This window comes from Leptinotarsa decemlineata, unplaced genomic scaffold (assembly GCF_025532065.1).
Source record: "Leptinotarsa decemlineata unplaced genomic scaffold, Ldec_3_MD MMD2_tig00026328_RagTag_RagTag, whole genome shotgun sequence".
In the NCBI taxonomy this organism is placed as follows: Eukaryota; Metazoa; Arthropoda; class Insecta; order Coleoptera; family Chrysomelidae; genus Leptinotarsa; species Leptinotarsa decemlineata.
In genome coordinates this window covers 34,985,825-35,005,136 of record NW_027412688.1, presented here as the reverse complement: position 1 = coordinate 35,005,136, position 19,312 = coordinate 34,985,825, and the positions used below count along the sequence as shown (strand labels likewise).

The 19,312-nt window shown below is 37.3% G+C and overlaps 1 protein-coding gene across 1 annotated transcript in view; it reads left to right on the top strand.

Annotated features, from left to right (window-relative positions):
• kek3 (leucine-rich repeat, immunoglobulin-like domain-containing kekkon 3 protein) overlaps positions 1 to 19,312 on the top strand; it is a 600,794-nt gene that overhangs the window by 154,603 nt on the left and 426,879 nt on the right. The window contains 1 exon segment of the mRNA XM_074182347.1: positions 11,619 to 11,645. The gene's annotated coding sequence lies outside the window, so the exon portion shown is untranslated.

Here is a 19,312-nt window from a genome sequence, read left to right as displayed (position 1 = left end):
CGACGTTGACGCTTTTGAATTTTTGCAGAACGCATTTCATGCCTTAAGATCGTTTAAAATGGTAAGAACTGATTGAAACGAAGATTTTCAATCACTATTTCCATCACTTCAGCGATATTACGTTCAGTTGAGAATGTCGATGTCTGACCAGAGCGAGGCAAATGTTCCACCACATCTTGACAACATTTAAATGCACTGTGCCATACGCGCGTGTTTTTGATAAAATCGTAAATCGTATGGAATATTTTCAGCGCTTCGGCACACGAAATTCCAACTGCAATGTAGAATTTGGAACAAATTGTGGACATTGTAAAACACGTTTGAGGTAAATCAACAAATTGATCACTGAATGATGGATGGAAACTGAATGATGTATGGCGCCCAAACTCCGCGACTATCCTTTCACGCCGACTTTTAAAATAATCGATTTCCGATACTTTCTTCACAGAAACGGGTTTTCATTAGGCGCTTTCTATCTTCGAATTGAAATAAAACGCCTGAGATATCATCATAATTTTTATTCATATTCATATTTTATATTCCACACATAATAGTATCAATATACTATTATGAGTGGAATATAAAATCGTACAAATGTCCACGCTACGGCGTGTCTGGGTTGAACGCATCCGAAACGTCCAATTTTCCATGACTCTGGCTCAAAAATGAGGCTGAATTTGACCGATAGCATGAGTTGGCTTTGAAGATGGCAGTGGTTTGTGGCTTATTTGCATAGACCTGCCACTTGAGAAAATCCGACACGAAAAAGTTCAACGGGGTCAAATCACACGATCTCGGTGGCCATTTCACTTCCACGTGAGATAACCATAACCTCAATTCGCTCGTGCACTGTTGCATAAGATGTGTTGCACGTAGCTCCATTTTGTTGAAACTATGTCGTTGGTGTTCAGATCATCCAATTCAGGTCGCCGTGATGGCCTGACCAACGTCGTTCTCAAAGAAATATGGACTGATGACGTGGCCAGCCTAAAATAAACATCAAACACTGATTTTTTTCAGATGCATTCGACGCTCTTGGATCCCACGTGGATTGGTAACGTCCTAAGTTCGACAATTTCATTTGATCACGCACTCATTTATCCAGAAATGAGCCTTATCGCTAATTTTTCGATGGAGATTAGGGTCAGTTGCCAACTGTTCCAGAGCCCATTTGGCGAACATACATCATTGTCTATGGTCGTCTACCTTCAGTTTCTGAGTAAGATGAATTTTGTACCGGTACAGGCCCAAATCACGAACCAAAATTTGCCAAGTGGTCTGCGAAGGGCTGAGTTTTTGTAAGCAACGCGAAATCGACTAGCCACAGGTCAAATCTCAAACGTCAAGTGGTTTGCATATTCTTGGTGTATAGCGGAACACCTGAGATTGTCGTATTCATGATGTTTCACTGGTTGACGAGTATAATTTACTTATCAGTTCCTGTTTTTTAAATATCGGATTGAATTAGGTGAAGATAGACAAGTGGATATTTGAACTTGATTTATAATTTCCATAGGAAGCAGGGAGAGATCAAAATATCGGATTCGCCAAGTTGAAGTGCTAGTGCTTAAGAATTTTTCTGTCGTGTAAGAATTAAAATTCTCACAACCTGTGAATAAGTGCACTTTTGCTTTCAAGCAACCAATTGCATATCGTTCCATCACTTTGTGGCGATAACAGCGATTAAAGTGATCTTCTTCAGGAAGGATTTACGTAATCCGGCAAAACGTTGTTTGTCGAAAATACCCTCAATCAATCAAATAGGGTTCTGGTCTTGGTCTTGATCCTGACCTTAAGTACTATCGTCAGTTACTTAACCATTATCATTCACTCATTTGATTGTTCGGTCATTGGATTCGTACAGAACTTCCATACGCTTATTTTCGCAATATTTCATTACCGGAAGTTGGATATCTGAGGCAGTCTCGAGAAATTGTAACCGATTGGCGTGGTATTTGACCGTGTGCCATGTGCCAAGGGACATTCATTACTCAGATGAACTGCATGATTTTTTTAATTTTTCTTATGTCTTGAAAAACTAATAGTTAGGATAAATTCAGTTAATTACTACATCCGTTTTCACTTAAAGAGCCTTTGGCCTTTAAAAATATTGAAAGTGTACACTCAAAGTGATCACGTAGGGGTAATAACGGTTGATACAACTCGAGTTATTTATTTCTAATTACAAAGAAAAGTGTTTGGGATGAGTAATATATTCTTGTTATTCTATAGTTCTGTCTATACTCATTTCATAAAACTCAAGAAATATACAAAATCGTAAAGGAACCAAGGGTTAACTGAGGTTTGTATTTATAATTGATTTGTGTTGGCTCTTGGAGACAGAACCATATCTCCCAACTTAGACTCGATCATTTTTGTAAGTGAGGTTAGGTTAGGTTAGGTCTAAAGTGAGTGGGTCTATTCGACTTTCCACCGCAACCCACAAGGGTTCATTGTGGCTCACACCTATTCACACTCGACCAAATAATAATAATAATAATAATAATAATAATAAAGGTCTTTATTATTTTCAAATAATATACATATAGATTTTAACATTGTATGCAAAAAAAAAAATAAAAACATTTCTGAAAATAAAGGGCGAAGTTCATTTTCTGCAGACAAACGATAGTTTTACTACGAAAATGTTCTTCCACTTAACCCTAATACAGTGCGTCGAAGAATTCATATGCGTTTGTACATGTAATTGACAAATAGACAATGAGAGAAATGAGTGATAAGTGACAAAAATCGTTATGTTTGTTGGTTTGGCAGCGGGGCAGAGGGGTATCTAGACTTGTGTTTTGAATAAATTATTTTTATATTCTGATCTGATACACCCAGCTTTTTAACGAAGTCCATTAGTTTGTATGGTGAGTGGTCTTTCAGGTCAGATGGTAAGAGTACGGCTCTGCCGAACTCTAAATACCTGATTCGGTCCCCAGTGGGGCAGGGACAAAGCATATGCTCTGCTGTTTCATCGTTAATGAAGAAGTCGGATAGTCAAGGAGTGAGATTCCCTCCTTGATACATGCGACAACCTTCCCATATGAGGGTTTTTGCACGTCAGCTACATCTGACGATGACTTGGATTGAACCGTGCAGAGCTTTTTTGCCTCTGGTTTTGGTCAATCATCACTTGAGCACAAACGTTTGGTAATGTGCTCATGGGGGGTATGTTTCTCCACCTGAGACAGATTCTGTGAAAGCCGCCCGAGAATTTGGTGCAAGGCGGTTTTATAAGGTACCACGCTCTTGAGGGGGCGACTCAGTCGTTTCCTGGCTGCACCACCAAACCTTCTCTTTAGGTTCAATTATTGGATTAGAAGTTGGAGAGTTGAGAAGCTCTCGCTCCTGATCTAAATTTACAGGGAGGCCAGTTGGAGTCGTAAGCTCGACATCCATCTCTTCTGTAAACTCAGCGTCAAAATGAATTTTTCAGTTTATTCTGTCCATAAAAGTTCCACGAGTAGCTGGGGAAAGAAGGTCAATCACGGCAGAGCCCCGCATTATCGTGACAGGGCGATGCTACGCCGAGAGGGCGCTCGGTAACTTGAAGGTTTCGTAGAGACAGCTGATAGACTCAGTGTCATTCATCCTCTCGGCACGGATACACACACCTCAGTATCAAGACATCGTTAGGATGCCATTCCGTTAGGGAATAACAGAACCACAAGTGATTCTGTCATTCCCGTATCCAGCGGGGCTACGTGGATGGTCGGTTTGCTCAACCCCCACATCCCAAGCCAATGCACTCGTCAAATACATCATGCACAGTGGTTCAGGCAGTGAAAGGTGAACAAGGAGAGCCAACCCGCCTGGCGCCTTATTCATATAGTCAAAAATATATATTTTTGCCTTTCTATATTCGGTATAGAGAGTGTTTGAGTTCAACCTACTCTATACCCGACTAAGCTGCTGTGCAATCTTTTGGGCGTGCCTCTTGAGCGTCTGTTACCGCACCCTTCAGAAACTATCTGACCTTTTAATTTATAGTGATTGGGGACGATAATTTTTTTGGCACGTAACAAGTCCCCGTTGGAAGACCCTATACATCTATATAAATGCACCTTATCACTAATGGAAATGAAGAAATCTGGCAATGTATTAGAGTCAATGATTCGAACAGCAACTGTCATAAATTTCCCTCTTGTAGAATGTAGGTATTTGCATAATTTCAATTGTTTCGGATCATAGGGAATCATGATCATCAATATTCATAAGACTATTAGTTGAATTGTTAGTCAATTATCAAACCATTGTCGTGCTCACTCGCCTACATGGAGTAATACACTTTTTGTTTTTGCGTTCCCTTGAGAGCTGCACGATTTCATTACAGCGAAAGCATTGGTATTGTTTTCTACTAAGTAGCTCCCTCGGAAGGGATATACGAAACTTGTACTCATTGTTCGGGTATTATATATCAATTTCCCGACTGCTTCAAGTACTGTGATACACAATAGACTATCTGCTATAAATACCCCGGAGCCGGAGAGGCACTTTTATGTTCTGCTGCTGTTTGCTTTTTTGTTTACAACGTCGTTTTCGGCACATTTGAGCTTAGTTTGTTCCACTTTCAATTCAGGAAATATTTTTTTTGTATTATGCGACAATGAATACTATAGTATTATTACTGGTGATACCACTATGGGCTAAATTATTAGGTTTAGAGTTTATTGCGTTCAGCCCACAGACAGAGGCGGCGCGACGAGGAATTTTGTTTTATAATAAGCAGTGAATTTAAACGGGAACATTCGTCAATTCAAATATTTGTTCGAATTCCACTCGACCCAACTACTTCCATAAAATTTAAGTGGAAATATTTTTTTCCGGAGTTTATTTTGCCACAGACTTTTGGAATCAATCGAGTTACTACGTTTTATATTCATATTTGAGATATATTATGCCGTATTTTTTTATTGAGTGTAGCTAAAAGACTGTTACATTGGTTGAAAACGAAACATTCCAGGAAAGCAAATAATTCAAGGAATCCATCCGGTACCGTTTGAAGTTGGGACATGTGAATAGGATGTGATTTATATCCGCTAAAAAAATTGTCACATGAGCATAAAGTCGAAATACTGAAAATAAATGAAATACAGAGAAAATGAAACTTGTACATCTAGGGACAGAAGTGATAACTTGAACTAATCTAAGTTGAACTATTCAATATCAAAACTTTCGTGAAAAGCTTAGGTTATCACTAAAATCCAATGTATATTATTATGTAACGAAAGGTCATTCATTATTAAAATCTTTCATTAATTATTTTGTGTATGTACTTATATTATAGCTACCATAAGCCAATTATTACTTTTGAAGAATTAAATAATGATACCACTAATACACATACACGTAATGAAAATATCACATGCTTGCTGGTAAGATTTTTATAATACTGTCAACAGTAACGCACACTGAACACTGAGCGTTTGTCTGACGAGAGAGGAGGAGCCTGTCTTTCACTGATGCATGCGTGAGAGAAAGGGAACCAGACAAACTGCTATGTTAGTCGGTGGTTCAAGCCCTAGTCTGAACGATTGATTTTCACTTGCTATCGTCCAACCCGTGTTAGGAATCACACGTTAAAAGGTGAGACCTCGTTAGTCCTTAGCAAAGTTTATCAACTTCTGAGAGTTGTCATTCGTATGGAGGCGACAGCTGATTAACGAAAAAACAGATTTTAAACAGATTTTGCTGTTGTTTGTCACTCGCGTGTAATCAGTAACAAGTTGATCAATTCCAAATGAGTTGAATACATGTATGACTTTTTTACTATAAAAACTGTCTTTTTTAAATCAATATTGAAATATTCAGTCAGAGTACACTTTTTATTATAGAAATAATTTTCAAGGATATTTTCCGGAACCTAGAATGGCTTTCATTAGGCGAATGATAAATATCTCCTATTAACCATTTCTTCCCATTGATTGTAATTTCAACAAACTGAATCCAGTAGTTAGGTTCACTGACTAAAGATGTGTATTCTATGTTCCCTTATATATATGCCAGCTGCTACTATCACATCGAATTACATTATTATTATCTGTATATATTTCAGCATTGCTAACATCTGGAGTTGTTCTTGCTTCACTCAAAACTATCAGTGCTGGATTATAACTTACAATATTTAGAAAAATATCAGTCTTATGAGCTACTAAACTTCCTACATTTACATAGACTATTGTAGGAATAGAGTTAATGTACTTGATAGTTTTCGAGTTGTCTTCTGTTTCAATGATTTCTTGAAGCCTTTTTGTCACTACTTTATAATTCTCCCTTTGTTTTACCGTTTGATCCCCAAATATTTTTACTGTGTGCAGTGTCTTACTAATCTTGAGTGTTTCCTTTGCATCGGCGGGGTTTTTGCATGTTACTTTCAGAAGTCTACATTTTTCTTTCGAGAACTTGCCGATTCATTGCAGTCTTATGTTGGTGTCACAGACTAACAGTTTTGAGAATATTCATTACAGTTTATTTCTCCTCATTTAATCTTTCTATATATATGGTTGGTTTTGGACGATTCCTTAATATTTGCTATTATAACATTCATTGCTCGATACTTTCTCTCCTCTACTTCTACTACTACTTCTACTATTCGTTTAACTGCTAACTAATCTGAAATTTGTTACGAAAATCATCAATAAAAATAGCTATGTAAATATTGTTTATTATGAATATTTTTGAAAAAATCTTTAATTTATATAATTTTCAACTGTAATTTGTCGATGATGATACATTAATATCTGTTAATTTTGAAATTGGTAATTCCAGGGTGAATGAGAATTAACTTCTCGAAAGTTTGACTTTTGCTGTGTCCACTTGTAGATCGTATTGCAATAAAATTATTATTATTATTATTAAACACATCATGGATTTTTAATACGACTATTTCAAAAGCACCACCGTCTTCCAATATGAGCTTTTATATAAGTGCCACATGAATTTTATGAATGGAAATTTGTTTTGAAGCAACGTGATGTGATTCAGAGGGTTACCAATAAATAACACTTCTTTCATTCTTGAAGACCATTACAAATATAGAAAAAAAATTTCAGTACTCGCAGCATAATAGACTTATACATTACCTTTTTCTTGTACTGAATAAAATAATGTAACACAATTGATCTGGAATATGAGCACAAATTCGAACCCAACCGGGAGCGGCTCGCCGCAATAAGGTAGAAATCTCAGCCGGATAAATGCAAATGGCTGTCATTATTGACTCATTCCGCTGACTCAGGGCACATAACTCTCGGACCCAATGCTCACTTACCCCACGGTGTGGGGAGGTGTCGTTAGTTAATAATGCTGGCTCGTTTTTCTGAATATATCAGGGCTTCAGAGTATGAGGCCTGATCAGCGCAAACTGTGGTTGAAAAAATAATACTACTAAAATTACTACTTCCTGTCACCGAAGAATTGAATTCTGTCCCTTGTTATTATGTCAGAAGCTCAAGTATTTCAATTCCATTACAAATCTCTAAATAGGATCTGATTAACGATGATAGTTGTTTAGGTTGAACTCTTCATTCCAGTTTGTATCTGCATGAACTAAATAACTTTGTGAAGAGTTTTCAGTGAAGCTGATAATTTTTCCCCTTTCCGAAAGTTTCTCCTATTTTTTTTGTAATGATGGATACGTAAGAAGCCAAAATTTTTTTCCCAAAAAAACTAATCTCTTACAAAAAAATCCTCTTTCAATTCAATCGAGAGTTCAAGTTCATTTCATAATTAATATTTTCTCTTCTGGGGAAAATATTTTAGAGTTTGTTCTATATTTGTTATCCATAATTCTTCATTGAATTTCTTCATTGAATGATAGAGTTATACATTACCTTTTTCTTGTACTAAATAAAATAACGTAACACAATTGATCTGGAATATGGACACAAATTCGAACCCAACCGATTTATTACGGAAAAATGAAACTAATCAATGAGAGCTTCAGAAATGAATCAACTGCATATTATGAAGTTATATCATCATTCGAAATGTGAACGATTGAAAAACTAATAATTTTATGAATGCTCCAGACGAACTTTACCATAATTGATTTTTTGAAAGATTCGCTTATTTTTTGTTAAATTTTTTGGTGTATGTTCGAATTTTTTTTTCAGTCACCTCGAGGCATATGAAAATTCGTTTCATGAAATAGACACCAGAATGTTTCGGTAAATATTCCAATAATAACGCAATTGTTTGCTCAAAATATATATTCGTTATCCCAAATTTCAATTCAGTTATTTGTTGCTTGGATCAGTGGAATATTATTTCATTGAAACTGTTATGAATGACATGCTATTTATGCAAAATTGTTCAGAGCATTCCATTTTATTCCTAAAATCTGATAGAATTCATTGAATGAGACTTTTTTTGAAAAATTCCACCTGGAAATTGGACTGTTAACGCAAAATACAGGCTCCATTCATGACGATTTGGAATGAACTTAGATATCTGCTGATATTAATTTATATTTCAGTTTCTTTTTTATGTATATATGGACACCAGAATAACACGTGAAATAATATATTTCATCAGTTCGGACTTCCATTGTCTAATATAATATAAATTGATTTGATAACCCTGAAAAAAATCAAAAAGATTAACCGAAAATAACAATTCTATTAAACAAAAAACAAATAAAAATTGAAATATTGATGAAAGCTGAAAGAATTGAAAAAATTAAAAATATTATTAACAAAAAATTAAAAAGATTTCAAACCAATTTATGTCACAACGTTTCGATTGTTAGTATCCACAATCGTCTTCGGGTGATAACTGGACTATTTATAGGTCATTCGAGTGCTTTCACCTATCCCCTCTTCCCTCTTTCCGCTTCATTGGTTTTGGCGGGAGATGGCCGTTTGGCTTTTAGAGGTTTCCATATGTTACGTATCTCTACGCTAGCTTGACTAAATGCGTTGTTGGATAACATATACGCGACTTCTTTGAATTTTCTCCTAAACCAGTGTTCCTCTTTGTGGATGATTTCAGCTTGAGCCCACTTGATGTTGTGTTGATGAGTCCAAACATGCTCTGCTATTCCGGATTTGCTGGTTTCTCCTCGCTGTGTGTGTTTCTTGTGCTCAGCAATGTGAACTTTCAACCACAACATTGTCAACCACCTTCAAACAAACGTGAAATAATAACAGTACCTGAACATTCTGAATATATCGTGCTAGAATTCGCCCGTTGAAAGATTAGGCCTCGTTAATATTCAGTTCTAATTGGTCTGAATGGGTTAATACTTGGATGTATATTAATTTCATCAAATCCTCAGATCATAGATTTGAATTATTATACACCTGAGTTTCTGTTCAAAAGTAGAATTTTGAAAAAATTAGTTTTGTAGATAATTCGAAAAAAATATGTGATTGCACGCATTTTGATTGAATGAGCTTGGTGAACAAGAGATTATATGTTGGATTTTTTTCGAGAAAAGTGAAGGATAGTATAGGATTTCTGGAAAATATCTCAAAATTTCTAGGTTCTGAAAATAATAATTGCCTGCTGAAAATAATGTTGTTTAGGGGGTGTTATAAGATACGATTCATTTTGATGTTGATTGATTTGAATGGATCTAGTTCATTTTTGAAAGGAAACCTTTTGCACTTCTACTTCATCATCATTATAAAAAAAAAATAGAAAAAACTTTCAAAAAAATTAAGAAAGCAAGCAACTTCAATGAAAATTCCCCACAAAGATATGTAGATCGTGAAAGGCGATTTATTCATATGTGAACTCAAACATAAAGTCCAACCGAAACTTCCAATAAATGAAAGTTGAATCGGAATGTTCGTGAAGAAATTGAAACAAATACCATTCACAGATACCTAATGCAATATATAAAAATTATTGATGAAAAAAATTCCTCCAGATTGTAGCAATCAAGCTTCTAGTGTACCTCGATGTCTCGGGTACAGATACTTGTCTTTGTCTCCTCGTCAGTACCATTTTGGATAACTCTACCAAACTACGCACCCATTTCTATTATAACAATGATGTCGTTCCAATCTTACTTTACTCGTTTGCAGTAGTGAAGTAGACTGGGGAGGAGTTGTATTAACTTGACGTAAAGACCCGAAAAATGATGCACCTCCATGCATCTCAAATTGTCTGTTCCACGGTTCTACGTCTCCCGACAACAGGGGGGCCATGGACTTCTAGGTTTGGAGTGTCTAAATGGTAGAATGGTACTGGATGTAGCCTGTTAAGTCGTCAGAAGTTCAAATCCTCTTCTCTCCATGGTCCCTTCTCTGAAGCAGACCAAGCAGACCACTCTGTCGAGATGGTTGTTCTGAGTTGGAGTGCTTGGTGGAATTACGCCATCTCTCCTCTCGAATCTCAAAATCATGCCGGCTCGCCGCACTAAGGCAGAAATCTCAGCCGGATAAATGCAGATGGCTGTCATTATTGACTCATTTCGCTTACTCAGGGCACATAATTCTCGGACTCAAAGATCACTTACCCCACGGTGTGGGGAGGTGTCGTTAGTTGATAATGCCAGCTCGTCCTTCTATATATATCGGAGCTTTAGGGAATAGGGTCTGACCAGCGCAAAATTAGGTTGAAAAAATAATACCTACTACTAAAATTATTACTTCCTGTCATCGAAGAATTAAATTGTGTCCTTGATTATCTCGATTCCATTACAAATCTCTGGAGTACGATCTGATCAACGATGATAATTGTTTAGGTTGAACTCTTTATTCCATAGCTTTGTGAAGAGTTTTCAGTGAAGCTGATAATTTCTCCCCTCTCCGAAAGTTTCTCCTACTTTTTATGATGATGGAAACGTAAGAAGCCAAAACCTTTTTCCCAAAAAAACTAATCTCTTACAAAAAAAATCTCTTTCAATTCAATTGAGAGTTCAAGTTGATTTTATAATAAATATTTTATCTTCTAGGGAAAATATTTGAAAATTTTTTCTATATTTGTTATCCTTGATTCTTCATTGAATTTTTTCACTAAATGATGGAGTTTGTATGATGATTTTTGGACAGTCATATACGTGCTAGGTCTTTCACACAATGTCTGGAACTGGTTGGTTAAATACCCTGTTAATTTCGATTATTCCATTAGGACTCGTTATTGTTAGGGAAGTGAATTATTGGATCGATTCAGATTCGAGAATTACAAATACGGACATTCAAAAGCCAATTCTAATCGAGCGACGACCCGTTTTTTGTGAAAAAAAGGCACAGAGTAACTGATCGCTGAAAGTCCGAATTTTCTACGAGTTTATTCACGGATAATAGTCCGGTAACGTAAGCTGTAAAATCTGGAAAGGTGTTGAGCACCAAGTTCGTGTTTAACGGTTTCTTTTATAGATACGTTTGGTCTTGAGCAGAAGTTGGTTTGTACAAAAACTCATTCATTTAATTCGTTCCAGTTTAATATTTTTTTAAATTTTCCCATGTTATCGATTTAATATTTTCATGTGGGCAACTATCAGAAAAAATAGAGTTAGAACAATGAAACATAAAAAACTGACTCATCCGTCAACTATTTTAGCATAAAGTTTTATGGCTTCGGAATGAGGTTGTTCATGAATAATATTTTCAATAACACGATATTTTCAATTTCATCTCATGACGACTGAATTTTTGTTACAGGCATACCTTCACTCTTCGTATGAATTGGTGAGTAGAGAAAAATATGATTACGAGTGAGCATGTGCAAGAAACAAATATAGCCTACTAAAAAACATGATGCTGTTATATTCTGACTCGATTAGGAATAATCCCGAACGACATAATTGTGCTGTGGGTTTTATTTTATACGAAAAAAATATCAGCCTCACTCACTCAAACTTGTACTTTGGGGACCGTTGAGTCCATCAATACATTTGTGTCTCAGCCTAGCTGTTCGAAGTAGCGGTGTCTGGTGCTTTGCTTTTCAACTCAACGGATTGCCTTGAAGAGCCTGGATTGTCTATGATATTCGTCGATTGAGTTTTCTAACGGCATCTTGAAATGAGGAGATATCGCACACACACAGCTACACTTCCGAAAAAATCAGAGGTCCTTCAAAGAAGAATACAAGATCCACGTCAGATATGTTGTCGTTGAGTTAGGGTTGAACCGCGTCTGAAGTTTTGTGTTTGACGTTTCGGCTCCCATTCTGGATCCATTTTTAAGAAACTGATGTGACCTCACGCCAGGGCCTCAATCTGTCTACTTTCCAGGTCTCGTCATAATTTCTCTCTAGGTTCAATCTGAGGAGTAGGCAGATTGTGACCTCCAAAATGGTCACTGAAACAAAACATACTCAAGATACAACAAACAAATTTTTGGATAGGTTTCCGAGGTGAGCAGTATGTTGTCCTTGAGTTCGCGTTGAACCGCGGCTGGAGTTTTTGACAATACAAAACTCCAGACGCGGTTCAACCCGGACTCAAGGACAACAGTCGATGAGTTCATTCGAAAACATCATAAAAAATTACTTACATGTGACAGGAAGACTTACGTTACAAACATTCGTGTTAGTTTGAGTAGCCATTGAATATTATTGTTTGACTGGATATTCAAAACAGTTTAGAATTTCAATTGTACTCAAATGTTTGTATATTGTGATCCAGTTAAATCTACTAACATAACTCATCAACTATTTTATCTCAATTAATCCATTTATATGGTTCAATTCATGTCATTTTATATATTTTATGTTACTTGCATGATCATGATATTGTAAGTTCTGATTTCTTTATCTTATTCTATCTGTTTGTTAGTTCTTTTCATTATACTCACTTCATTATATATTTCATGTTATACACTTATATTTGTATCATCAGCTCTACTTGATTCACATCATCAGCGTATTTTCAACTATTTTTTCACTTATTATTCTGTTACAATATTTATATAAGCTGCAGTTATAGAGTCTGAATGTTGACTGTTTACTTTATACTGTTATACTGTAACTAAATATCTGGGAAACCCATGCGCAATTCTAGAGTCCACAATGGGTGCCCCTGACTGGTTACAGTTTGTGGAAAAACATACATACGCAGACCCTTATAACTAATTTCGTTTACTGATTTCACTTACTGAGGCTGGTTTCATGAAAACAGTTGATGCTATTTATGCATTCGTAGTTTGACCTAACGCTTTTTGGAATGGCACTGTGTGAATCAGAAATGCTTTCTGTATAGGCTTTGGTGTCAACAAGTTGCCTTGCAGTGAAAGCAACAGTAAAATGCATAGAAATAATTTTGTACGGCACCCCAGTTCGACGGAAAAACTCCCTGTGAAAATTACCGCCGAGAATTCGAAGCTGCAGCCAGAGCAAATAGATGGAATGCAGAAGAAAAGGCGGTACCATTAACACTGGTGTTGCGTGGGGAAGCAACGAATATTTTGCAAACCCTCACGGCCCAAGAACAGGAAGACTATGACCAACTCATGAAGCATCTTGAGCTACGGTATGGACAGGCACATCTAGAACACGTTTACCATTCACAGCTGAAAAACCATATCAGAAATCAGGAGAATCCCTATAGGAGTTTGAAGCCGACATTGTCCGATTGGTCCGTCTGGCATATCCTGCTACACCAGAAAATGTAATGGAGCGTTTAGCAGTTCAGGCATTCTTGGATGGACCAAGAAACGAGGCAGGCCTTGACGCTAGCTCATACCAAACATCTCGTAGATGCACTGGCAAGCGCTCTGGAGTTTGAGGCTGCAAAACAATCTTGCACGAGCCAGAGCAAAGTTCGAGGTACCGAGGAAGATGCCTGCTGTACCTGCACAGCAGTGCCTGCTGATATTGAGGCCACCATCAGAAAAGTAATGAAAGAAGTGCTGCCTGAGAGGAAACAAATGAGATGCTGTAATAAACCGCCTCGAAGAGCCTTTTTTATCTTTGATTTGATTGATTTGATTGAGTTTCCTACCAATCCAACAGATGGCGCTTTGTAAGATACGCTGTCATCGCCTGTTCCTTCTCAAGCTTGTCCATTGAGGAAAGGTGAGTCCAGCCATGTTTGATGATCCAGCTACCAGTGATAATCTCTGACATGTTTCCTTCACTTTTACATAATATTTCTGGATTATTACGCAACAAACTTTTTCCCTTCAACTTATTTTTTCACCTGAACTGGCCTATTCCAGAGAAGCTAGAAAATGAAAAGTCCAAATTGTCGGCTGGTCTATTTTCGCATTAGGTAATCCCGTTCCGCCAATAGCAGTTGACAGAGATATATTGCCCGGTCCAGTCGTCCATGTAAATGACCTTTCGATTTTCTGTCCCATTTCTAAATTACATCAAAAGGTCTGACGGAAAGGCACGTACGTAGCTGGGGCTGGAGCATTTTTTCCCGGTGAACTTTCATGCCGATCGAAAAATGGCGATATTATTCGCGCTTTCCGCACAGATACGTGATAACTGCGTTCGATTCCGGCCGTTGTGCACGGAGGAAAAAAATCGTCGTTTCGCCAATAAATTACATATTTTTTTCTACGTAGGTGAAATCGTTCGATTCAAAGCGGTAGCAACACAAACAGGAAAAGGACACCCATCGATGTTATTATAAAATTTCAACTCACAGTCGAACTGCGAAATAAATTGTGCAAATCAATCTAGAAAGGAAGGAAACATTTTTGTGTTTTCATGGAAATGCACAAGCATGCCAGAAAACATTTTTGAATACCTTGAGAGCTGTTTCTGCATGAAAGTGGTGAGATGTAAAATTCTGGGATTTATCCAATTTTTGAGTTCAAAATGGAGTTTCCAATTTCTGGAAGGCTAAGTTTGGTAGAATAGATTAGGATAGAGTGCTGCAGAGGTGGTAGTGAGGAACAACCAGAGTATTTCAGAACACGCATATGAAAATAGCAATAGTGCTTATTCATTAATTACATTCCTGAGCGATAACGATTTGTTAACAGTTGCCGGAATAACATTTTTCTGATCCCATAAGGAAGATAACATTTCAAAAATGGAAAAAGATCAAATATTCCGATATCTTATGGAACGAATCATATATCGTTTATTCATGAGTGTAATACAACAGGTTTTAGTTTTAGCAAATACATCTTATATGATACCATCTCCTTTCCGACTGGCCAGTCTAAAAATTCACTTTCAAGTGATTTTTGAAGCACAGTTCGGGCCTGGCGCCTCCAGCACATGTCGTGAGCCCAAATGGCTCGCGAGTTGGGGGGTTAACTTGGATGGTAGGATTTACATAGAAATAATAATCATAGGTAGAAAATACTCAAGTTTATTGAAATGAAGGTACAACATACCCCTCAACAATGGTACACTTTTTTTCAAAAATATAATCTAACCAGCCAACAATATGAATCATGAGGTACATCTACCGATGGTACATTTTCAAGGGTGATGGATCTGTTTTCTTAAGAAGGTGCCAGTGGAATGTCCCTACACTCTTGTTCCCGATTTTAGGTCGAAGTCTAATATAACCAATCAGCATTATTGCATTATTGCCGAATATCAGAATTATATTTAGGTAAATGAATTTTCACTAGATCGACCATTATAGTGAGGTGCACTGAGGCTACGAATTTGGAGAATTGAATATTTTTCAGAAATTAGTATTTTTGACAATTTGGTTTTTAACACTGATGAAAATATGTATTTCATCAATTCGGAAAAGATTCAATTGAACAGAATTTTCCGAGTTGACGTTATTGAAAATATTAAATCAGTGATATCATTGAAGTCCATTTTGAAAATCCATTTTTCAGAGTACTTTGAAAATAAAGTATCGATACCAATAGGTTTCTTATCCAATCTATTCGTACAATATTTCATGATGTGGGGAATTTTGCACTCTTTGCATACGTTTTATTATACCTAATTTTTGGTCAGGTACATGCTTCTTCCATTCTCCAAAAGGCAAAATTGTTTCGAGTTCAACGAATAGATAAAATACATATAATGAGGAGTGATGACGTAAGTGAATGACCCGAATGTAGTTTACTTTCTTTTCTATGTATTATTCAGGACGTTATTATGAATAACTTTGTTATTCTCAAATTTCCCATCCCATTTTAAATGTACCTTTTGGGACGTCAATATGATTCAGATTTTACTGTGTTCGTATGAATTAGGACTCATCCCCCAGAAAGAAACGTATTATGGAAACGACATTATGGTTTCAAAACAAAAACATTTTTTCACTTATACAAAAAAAAATACCGGAACGTGTGCAATTGAGTGCAGGTAGCCAAACACAATCTAAGTAAATTCCTCTTTTTTTCCTGTTCAAACAGTAGCTTCGAATTGTAGCGAGCACTTGGATGCTCGGTAGAATTCGATCATGTTGATGCCTTCGATGTATGTGTGCTGCACTTGTGGAAATACCTCATCTGTTTTCACGGAGACGGGTTAGGTTATGTTAGGTTCAAAGTGAATGGGCCTATTCGACCCTCCACCACAACCCGCAAGGGTTCATTGTGGCTCACACCTATTCACACTCGACCAAATAAACCCAGCTTCTTAACGAAGCCAATTCGTTTGTATGGCGAGTGGTTTCTCAGGTAAGATGGTAAGAGTAGGGTTCTGCCGAACTCTAGAAACCTGATTCAATCCCCAGCGGGGCGGCAGGCACAAAGTATGTGCTCTGCTGTTTCATCATTTTCCAAACCTAGGCGATATACACCGTCTTTCGGCAGTCCGGGTCTCTACATATGATGATTCAGATAACAGTAACCTGTAAGGAGGCCTGTTAGACGTAGTAATTCATCTCTACTGTAGTCCAACAACTGTTTGGTATCAAGCTTCGAATGGTGAATGAACGGCTTGGAGTGAGCCAATCCTGGAAGATTCTGCCAGAAGTCCATAAATCTTCTTGCCATCCAGGTGTTCAATCTTTGTTTGGCAAAGCCTAAAGCGATGACAATGACAGGTGCTGGTCCGATGAAACTGCTTGTATCACCCTCCTTTGCAAGGGAGTCAGCAAGCTCATTACCTTCCAGACCAGTATGGCCAAGAATCCAGCCTAGAGACAATCTGTTAAGTTTTCCTATCAAGGAAAGAGGCTTTTCTGGCAATTTGCTACTGATTTAGACGTTGCCCTTGCTTGCCCGTGCCAAGAGCTTCCAACGCCGCTTGAGTGTCCGAAAATATTTTCATTGACTTCTGTACGAGGTTGAATTTTTCCAATCTCTCACACACAATTCGATAGCGTAAATTTTCGCTTGAAATACAATCGCATAGGTTCCTAGGCAGGTTAATATCTCTGTCCTGAGTCTGCGACTGAAAACAACTGCACCGGAACCGAAAAGTATTTTTGATCCCTCTGTGTACCAACAACTATCTGCTCTTGATATTTCCCTCTGACAGTTGGAGGCATGAAGTCAGAAGTCATTTCCAGAATGCTGTGACTTCCAGTGTAAACCAACAGTCTGTTGCACTCTGCATTAAATTGATTTGTGCAATTGGCAATGTGCACAAGTTTATATGCAGTCCATCAAGCCTCTCTCTTTAGAAAGAAGGATCTCAATGGCCGCTGACGGTGTGATACTGATGGCACCACTGATGGCCAGACAAGTCTGGGCCATTTTCTGTTAAGCCTTTGGTCACCAAGCAATTGCACCATAAGTGATCATTGGTCTGACAATCATCACAATGAATTCAATGGATTTGTTTGAGGCCTGAGCCCCAAGTTTTACCACAAATCCTTTGACATATCCATAAGGACAGTCTGGTTTTGTGTGAAACTTTTTTCAAGTGAGCTTTTCAGCTGAGTTTTTCATCAAGGACAATGCCAAGATATTTAACCTCGATTCCAAATGGAGTGACCTCACCATTGAGGAAAAGTGGCATTTGATCGTCCAATTTTCTCCTACTGTTGAAGGGGATTATCACAGTTTTGCTGGGGTTGACAGACATCTGATCCCTCAGGCACTAACTGTGAATAACGTCCATCGTGCTTTATAGGATATTACTAGTTACCCTTCCCGAGATGACGAGGAGACGGGTACTTACTTCCTTTGTGATCCCAATATAGACCGACCTGCAGCTGATTTGGTATACCCTCGGTGTTTCTATAGAATCTCTGGGGTCCTTAGCTGCCTTCAGTGATATTTTCAAGATAAAGTGCTAGTAAACACATCTATTACTAATTTTTCCAAATAGCGGCCAATTCCTTGACAACAAAGTGAAATTTCACCTCTCATTGATGTGCATTTATTGATTACATGATGTCGAAGAGTCAACGATCTTGATATGCAAGTCTGTCAAAAAATCATTCAATATATTTCCTGATAACTTTTTTCCTGGTTAAGAAACGGAACAAACAAAAATGACACTATTATAAGTTGAGAAGCATACTTACTCAAATGAAAATAGATTAACACCATCGATTTCACCAACGTCCAACCCTGTGAAAATCAGAGGAATTCATCACGACCAACCCGAACCGTGTTTTTTATCGACCAACCACGCACACAAAGTCATTATATCAGCTGCTATAAAAAAGGGTTTACGACTCCAAACGTTTAATAAACTTCTTGCTCGACCTACGATCGCTCATAACCGTCCCACCCAGTATAACGAGTCGGGTCTCGGGCAGCAATAATTTCCCTTGAAAAAGGTGAATTGAAACTCCGAGGTCGGCCAGTTTTCCGGATGGGTTTTGATGAAGTGATACCTGTAGTGATCAATATTGCCTTACTTTATGATGTATCAAAAGAGAGGCTGGAGCAGAAATTCACGTAATACAGCTTTTTTGAACTGATATCATTTAACTTGAGAAAAAAACCGCAACAAGTACTAAATATAACTTGGGTATTAGCACCCACCGGTATATTTAACTTTATTATTGATGTCGATATTGTGAATGAAATGAAAAATTGAGGTTACATTTATTGCTGGTGTTTTGTCCTGGTCCTGATGTTAATGTTTTACCCCGAAATAGTGAAAATTATTACTTTCTAGGCATTGTCGCGATCACTTGGTAGTCCAGATGATTTGTTTTTTTTTTCTACCATGGACCATCAGAAATAAGATGTGGAACACTCTATAATATTCCATTTTTTCAATTTTCATTTTATACTATTTGCGATACAATTTGAACACAAATCAACCGCTTTTGTCGATTTTAACTTGTGGATTGTGCCACATAACGGTTGAATGGAAGAGCAAGTTCTGATTGTGTTACTCAAATGACGAGATCAGAACCTGAATTCTGCCTTTTGACAAAAATCTAGGATATCATTTAAGAACTGCCTGTTTATTTTTATATCTACTATATGTTGTACTGCATTTTGTCAATAAAAGCAATTATTTTTTCACCGTAGTGTGCGCTGGTCAGGCCCTATCCCCCGAAGCCCCGATACAT